The sequence below is a fragment of the Miscanthus floridulus genome, chromosome 7 (assembly GCF_019320115.1).
Source record: "Miscanthus floridulus cultivar M001 chromosome 7, ASM1932011v1, whole genome shotgun sequence".
Lineage (NCBI taxonomy): Eukaryota > Viridiplantae > Streptophyta > Magnoliopsida > Poales > Poaceae > Miscanthus > Miscanthus floridulus.
The window spans coordinates 26,991,443-27,000,069 of NC_089586.1; positions in this window are offsets into that span (position 1 = coordinate 26,991,443).

An 8,627-nucleotide genomic window follows, 5' to 3' on the forward strand; every position below is an offset into this window, starting at 1 on the left:
GAACGACACTAATAACGGGACGGAGGGAGTATCTTCTAGTACTCCGTATGTCGCCGTGAGCCTCATCACTACGTCAGGAGGGATTTGTAGGGGCGGTCCAGGATAGTTTGTAGGGATGGTTTGGCCAGCCGCCCCTACCGAATCGTGGCTATAAATAGCCGGTTTGTAGGGACGGCTGGCGAACCGTCCCTACAAATCGCATTTGTAGGGGTGGCTTCCAGAAATCGCGATTTCAGATTAAAAAATAGCAATTTTTTTTAACTCGGGGACGCCCCCACCAGTCAGCCGTCCGCTTAGTCGCAAGTCACGGCCTTTTTCTCGCAAAAATCGTGCGCCTCACGGCTGCGGGGATTCAAACCCACGACCTCCCCCTCGCGTGTACCCTCCTCTACCACTGCACCTCACATTCACTTCTGTCTATATTAGATTTTGGTTCCCCGCATATTATCCTAAATTGTGATTAAATTGATTGTTTGAGGCAATAAAAGAATTTAAATGAAAAAAATTGTTAACTACAAAGTTTTATAATTTTTCAAGATCTACAACTTTTATTTTGATAGTTTCTCCATCCGAGGTCGTTTAAAAAAATTCAAATTTTAATTTTTTGAAAATTCAAACGTAGTTTTCCTTGAAAAGATGACTTCAAATCAAAAAGTTATCCACTACAAAGTTTCATAACTTTTTGAGATCTACAACTTTCGTTTTGGTTGTTTCTCCATCCGATATCATTTGAAAAATCTAAATTTTAAATTCGAGAAATTCAAACGTAGTTACCGTTGACAGGATGAATTCAAATAAAAAAGTTATCAATTACAAAGTTCTATAACTTTTTTAGATCTACAACTTTTATTTTGATCATTTGTTCATCTAACATAGTGGTAGTAACATTGTTCATAAATTTTACAGAAATATATAAATGAAGTTATAGATCTTGATGAGTTCTATAACTTTTATGTTCATGACTTTTTCAGCTGAAGTCATTTAATATTTCAAAATAACGTTTGAAGTTGTTATTTTTTGAAATTCAAATAGATAAAACACAGTCGCATGAAAAGATGAACAAAATAATAGCGGTAAGAACACAGTAAATTGATAAAGCATGATTTTTAGAAATTTTTAGAAAAAAATCATCATTTTTGAAGTTAGTATAAGGGAGAAAGACTAGTTATAAGTTTTAGCCACAGATTAAAAAGGGAAATCAGAGTTCTTCAATAATTTCAAAATTAAATTTTAAATAATATTTTGAAGCAGTAAATTATTTCAAATGAAAAAGTTGTAAACAGCAAAGTTTCATAACTTTTCGAGATCTACAAGTTTTATTTTGGTCATTTCTCTATCCGAGGTCATTTAAAAAAAATCGAATTTTAGTGCTTAATTTTTACTATTCGACATTTATTTGTCCCTATAAATCTGATTTGTTGAGGCGGCTGGATATTGAGCCGTCCTGACAAATCGAGCCATTTGTAGAGGTGTCTGATAACACCAGCAGCCCGAGCTGCCCCTACAAAAAAAAAGATATGTTGCTACAAATCCTTTTTTTAGTAATGCATGGCGTCGTGGGCCTAGGTGCCTTGAGCCGTCCCTAAAAAAAAGGAGACGTTGCTATAAATCTTTTTTAAGTAGTGCATGGCGGCTTGAGCCTAGGTGCCTACCTGCTCGATCTACGTAACGTTCCGTTCGCTTGAGCTTATTCAAAACTACTTTTCGACCATGAAATAGTGTTTTTCTCTCATAACATTTCAGTATAAACATCATCATAAGCCTTATTACCTCAAGAAAGATTTATCTCTCATTACCTCAAGAAAGGAACATACTCCTATATCAAAAGTGAACTGCTCCGACGAGTAAGATTTATCTATATGACCTCGTTTTGGTGATAGGATAATGGTAGAAACACAAAAGGATCGGAGGCCCGTGGACCAGTGTAGCTACATAGTCCTTCCCACTATATTTCCCTCTTTTGAAGGGGGTAGAGATTCGGTTCGACGTTGAAGCTTGAACACGATAAGACATTCAGGAAAAAAAAAAAGGTTCAACACGATATACTGAACGAGTGAACGGACTGAGCCTCATCCAGGTATAGCAGAAAGCAAGCTAAGTACGTCGTACTGGAAGTTGGAAAAAGTGAAATAAACCACATGGAGAAGTCTTGCAGCACTACCGCCGTATTCTCACTAGGAGGTGGTACGTGCCTTGCCATGCGAACTTGCGAAGTATACTAAGTACTACAACTACTGAACGTTGCAATATAATCTTTTTAGGATTATTAACGATGATGTTGCCATGTTCGTGTGCCTACCGCAAATCAAATTTCAGCCTGAACGTTTACAGGTTTCCAAAACGCATACATTTGAGACTACCCACGGCCCACAACATATATAGTCGATGTGCCGATGCCACACATCTCTGTCTCTCTCCGATACTGGGAGAGTGCTTTATTCACACAACTTTCACTACTACTAATGATGTTCGTCGCCAAAAGGGTGCCTGGGCATCATTGCTCGCTGTGTCCAAATTGCTCTATTTATTTCTATAGGAAAAAGATGTGCCTCGCCAACCAAATGCTCCACGAGCAGCAGCGCTCATATATACTACAAGGAAACGGCCGGCGGGCACCGGGCCGGGCGGCGGGGCCACGTCCGCCGAACGTCCTGCATGCCGTCTAAATCTAAACGACACACTGCACAGCCGCGGCGCGGGCCGGTGTGCCAGAACGAACCAGCCGCATGCATTTCCGCTGCTTTACTGCAGGTCTGCGGCTGCAGCACCTACTCGATCGACCTCGGTTTCCCGCGTGGGTTTCTTTCGGCGGGGAGGCGACCGAGAGGCCGGCGCGCGTACGCAGTCCGCCATCGACGTGGGTTCGTCGTCGTCGCTGCAATCTTAGCTAACCATTCCAACCGGCCAAAGGATCTCTCCTCACCCAAGGGAAAGAATATATATGTCACACAGGTGCATAGGATTTCAAAGATATAAATGACGATAACTTCAACAACGGAGTTGTTGTGGTGGCACGAGTACGACTGACGACTGACCAACTGAGTTACTGAACGAACGTTGCGAGTAAATTTCTCATTGGAAAGGGGAGATAAAAACATACGTATGATATATACTATATTCTACGTTGAACGGTCTGAACCGAATTGAACGGAACTTGTTATTAGGCCAGTCTCAATGCAAGACGTGAAACTGTGCATGAAACATGCTCTCTCAATGCATAGTTTCATTTCACGGTTTCATAAGCTAACTTTAGCATTTAATTCTTGCATTGTGTTGTCATCAAATGTGCCATATAAACTATGTAGCCATTTGATATTGTTTAACATATTGGAATTGTTAGTTTGATCTCCATCAACGGCCAATTGGACCCTTGGATTCGCACACTGATCGGGGGCGCTCAACCATTCCTTGGTTGGTGGGTCCACGTCGCACAGCACCATAAAAGAGAGGTGGGGGCCAGGCACAAGCTACGAGGTTGACCTGAGCCGCCGCAACCCGCCTACAGAGAAACCTAACCCGATCTAAAGAGAGCGTGCTGCCAGCGATGGGAAGCCGCCACCGACTTCACCATCGCCTCTGCATCGCCACTACTGCGCTGGACTTTACCGCCCGCACTGCGTACCCGCTGCCATGGCGGCCACTTCCTTCTCTACCTCCTCTACTAACTCCGAAAGATATGGCCCTCTACTCCTTTTCTCTCTCTCTCTCTCCAAGTTTTCTCAGCTTTCTCAAGGCTTATACACTTGCAATAGTGAAGTAAACCCACAAGATCTACTCCCAGTTGTTTCTAAGATTCTAACAATGGTACCAGAGCCAGGCCATCTAGTGTGTAGATCAAGTGTTGGGGTAGAAAAGAAGAACGATTTTAGAAAGAAGATGGACAAATCGAAAGAATGCAAATCAGGTTTAACCCTAACCTTAACCCTAATCAGGTGAAGAAAAAGAAAGAGGAAAGGGGTCTCGGTTTCGAGATGAACTCAAACCCTAACCCTAACCCGCAAATAGTAGGCGGGGAAGATGAACAGTGGGTTCAGCCAAACCCTAACCGGCCAAACCCGAACCCTTGACCCAAACCCTAATCTAGAAGAAAGAAAGAAAAGAGAACCTACCAGCCGAATCTGCGACCGGGGAAGGGGAAGAAGCAAAGAGACAGAGGGTTTGAACCCTAACTCAAACCCCAAGCACTAACCCGAACCCTAATCCATCGGGGAAGAAAAACAGTAACCGACCCAAATCCTAACCCTAGATTGGACTTGCTTCGGGAAGAAGAAACAAAGCAGATCCAAATAGAGAGAATCAAGGGGAAAGGGGAAGAGCTAGGGAGGCGACTTACCTCGTCGGCCTTCACTCACAGGAGCCCTCTGGGAAAGGGCCACCGCGCCGTTGAGAACGGGCGAGCTAGGGCACCGCAGCTAGGCCGCTCGATGGCGGCGCGCTCACCCGTTGGGGAGCGCACGCGCCAGCGAGGGGGCCAGCAACGACGCCACCATTCCTCCATCGTGGGCTTCTTTTGGTCACTACTGCCGCTCGGCATTGAGGAGAGGAGAGGGAGGGAGAACAAAATATAGCTAGGGCTAGGGTTAAGGGAGTGAAGCCGCGTGGGGTCAAGGGCAACGGCGCAAGGCCGCTTGACGGCGGTGCGCTCACCGGCGAGGGGCCTCGTGGCGGCGCCATCATCTCGGACTGCCGAGAGAGAAGGGAGAGAGACCCGACCGTCGCGGCGAAGAGAGAGAGGCAAGAGAACAAAGTGAACCAGGGTTTTGGGTGAGACGGCCGCGGCGGCGTTTTTGATCTCGCGCAATTGATGGTTGACCAGCGTAGGCCTAGGTTGATCACGATGAACGGCCAGCATAGCTCGGGCTTCTTTCAGCCCAGGCGGGGTTGGAGATTCCCGGCCTAGGCCCAGGTTGCGGCCTAGGCGCGGTGGGGAGCGGGCGCGCGCGCTGTTAAGCAGACCGCTGGGCCGCGCGCGCGGACGCGTAGTTTCATGGGCCACGGACTGTTTCTCAAGGCCGGGTCAAATGAACAGTGGACTCCGAGTTTTTGTTTTATTATTTTCAGAACCAAATTTCGATGAATGTTGTCATGTTTTGAATCTCTGTCAAAATTTAAATCAACGGGATAATTTTTTCAGAGAGTAGACGAGTAAAGTAAAATGCTTCTGAAAAGTAGATAAAGAATTTTTTCATGTTTCCGCTGCAAAGATTAAAGTTGATTATCTTTTAATTAAATTCGAACTAATGGGAGAATTTAATTTGAAGAGCAGTTATATTTAGTAAATTATGATTATGTTTATCCTCTAATTAAATTGGAACCAGTGTTCGCCTAAATGGTTTAGACGGCCAGTAAACGATAAACGGTGATAAACTGTCTTGTTTAGGGGGTAAACGGAAAGTAAACAGTTGACCGTTTAAATGGTCAAAAAATAGAAAAAACGGTTTTAACGGCCTAAACAGAACGGAGATAAACAACATTAAACGGGCTAAACAGCTATTTAAACGACTGTTTAAGCGAACACGAGGTAAATCTAGTTCAGTTTTGTATGGATAAATTTGTATACTTAAGTTTATTATATTTATAAATGTGTACACTTGATATGTTACATGCATAAATATCTATATTTGGTTCTTTTCACATGCATAAATATATATACATACCAAAATAATTGATTTTTACTCGGATAAATATGTATAAATGCTAGAATACTTAATTTTTTACATGCACATATATAATTATGTGTATTTTTTAAAGTACAAAACCGTTTAGACCGTTTAACTTTGTTTAAACACCGTGTAAACAGCCTAAACGCTAAATAAAGGGCGACCGTGTAAAGACGTTTACCGTTTAGGAAAACATTGATTGGAACCAACGAGAAAATTTAAATTAGAGGAGTAGTCCATTTTCTGACCAACATTGATGGTGACAATATTATAATGAGTTCAAGTTTGAGGTTCAAATATCTAATAATTTTTCACCAACATGGTTAATTTTTTAGAGAGAATATAAAGACCAAGAAATGTTCCTGAACTAAAAGAATGTATTTCATTATCAAGTATCCGCTGCAATGATATTGATTATCTTCCAATTAAATTTGAATCAACAGGAGAATTTAATTTTGAAGAGTAGTTATATAGATTTCAAGTTAATTTATGAGTTCTATTCATTAATTCTATTTTCTGTCCAACGGTGATGTAGAATTGATACAGAAGCATATTATATGTTTTATTTTTAATCGATGAGATCACTCGGCTGTATGTCAATGGGCTGCAATGCTGGGGTATGTGAATGAAAAGGCTTAAGTCAAGCCAGTTCAGGACAATTTTTTGTTAGTTTATTAATTTTCTGATTAAATTGGAACCAACAGGAAGATTTAATTAGAAAATAAAGTGTAAGTGAATGTTTTAGTCATCATGACTAAGTTTTCGTATAGATGTATCCCGCATGGGAAGAAGTTTTGGCATAGTACTTATGCTAGTTAATTCTGCATGGCAGGAAAAATTTTCTAATGATTCAAATGTTTTGTATCCCGCATAGCGAGAGAAGTTTGGTTAGCTCTTATGCTGTCCTAGTATTGACCTTGGCACAACAGAAATGCATCGTCATAGTCAATACTAACCAAAAGATAAGGAAAAGATGCAAGCGTGACTTACAAAGGTACTGCTAATGAAAGACCTCGTTGAGTTCTTAAAGTTAATTAAGGAAAGTGTACTCCTAAATGAATCAAGAAATAACTTTGTTTACATGACACAATTATGTGAATGAAGTAAGTTATAAGTGTCTCCTCGTTTACAGATTTTTTGAATAGTTATCGAAATTATGGCAGTCAAGTTCATGCCATATTTCAAGGAGGAGAATATTAAGATCAATTAAGAAAGATACTCTTCATTAAGAGTGAGATAAAGATCGTTGGAGGAGTACAACGGTTACAACAATGATACCTCTAAGCAGATAGATAGCTAAATTCTTGGACTTTTTAAAAGTTCCGACAGGAAAATAGCATTGTCAGTCTCAAAGATGTTAAGGTGGTGCTTAAAGCGCCATGTGAGAGCTTAACGGATTAAACCCACAATAAGATATTTGAAGATACACTATCTTTAGAAAAGATAGAAAGATATGAGGGAGCATGGTATGTAGAGGCATGTAGAGACCTAAGACTTGAAGAGAAGCGGGACTGTATGCCCACTTCAGTGATTCAAAAACAACGAATCTCTCAATACCTGTTGATGTTGTATGACTTATATAACACCTGTTGTTAGCCTTTCGAAAAAAGATGAATAATGTAAACATGGATCTTGTGATACAGGAGCCTATAGAACCAATTACCTCTTGGCAATGAAGGGCAACAATAGCCCCATATGAAGTGCCAGTAGCTAAGGCCACAGAAGGTTTCAAAGAATTAGTAAACCAGTTTTCTGATGACTATGAAGTCTATGTTAGTAAAGAAATTCAAATGAAGGATGATCCCACCTCATTTGAAGAAGCCATGAGAAGTGTTTACTCATTTAAATGGCAAGAAGCTATGAAAGTTGAAATGAATTCCATGAATATAAATGATGTTTGTGACTTAGAAGTAATTCCTAATAGAGCCAAAACAGTAGTCTGTTAATGGGTCTACAAGACAAAATGACTCTAAAGAAAATGTAGAAAGATATAAAGTTTGACTTGTAGTAATATGCTTTACGCAAAGAGAACGAAAAGATTACAATATGAGTTTTCTCTCTAGTTTCATGCAAGGATTCTTTTAGAATCATAATGGTGTTTATGGTACATTATAATTTAGAGTTACATTAGATGGATGTAAAGACGGCATTCCTTAATGGGGATTTATATGAAAACGTTTACATGGCGTAACCCAAAAGGTTTTGTCATGGAAGAAAAGAACATATGGGATGCCGCCTGTAGAAATCCATTTATGGATTAAAAGTAAGTCTCTAGACAGTAGTATTTGAAGATAAAACAATGATAAGAAAGTTTGGGTTTAAAGAAAATAAGAAGGACAATAGCGTTTATACGAAGTTCAAGAATGGAAAATTCATTTTCCACATCCTGTGAATAGATGATATTCTACTCACTAGTAGTGATGTTAATCTATCATTGGAGAAGAAGTTTTGTCCTCAAGTTTCAATGTGAATGATCTTAGCGAAGCGTCATTAGTTCGAGGAATCGAAATTCACCGAGATAGAAGAAAATGGGGTATTAGAACTATTGCAAATGCATATTTAGAAAAGATTCTAAAGAAGTAAAGTATGCATGCAAGTAAACCTACGCATGCTCCTATAGTCAAGGGTAATAGTTTTGGGAACTTTAAGTGTTCCAAGAACCGATATGAGATCGATCAAAAGAATATGGTTCCATATGCTTCAGCTGTTGGAAGCTTGATGTGTGTACAAGTACAAGTAAGAACTTATCCTGACGTAGTTTATGTATTCGGGATATTTTGGCAGAAATCCAGTTCAGATATAGATCACTGAATTGAGTTAAGAATGTCTTGCAATTTAGCAAAGTATCATAGGCCTCATGTTGAGTAAGAAAGAATAAGAACTCTCAAATAGTTGAGGGTACAAAACTTAAGTCTTGGCGAGATGTGTAGTGAAATCCACAGCAATTGCTAACACTCGCAGTTGGAG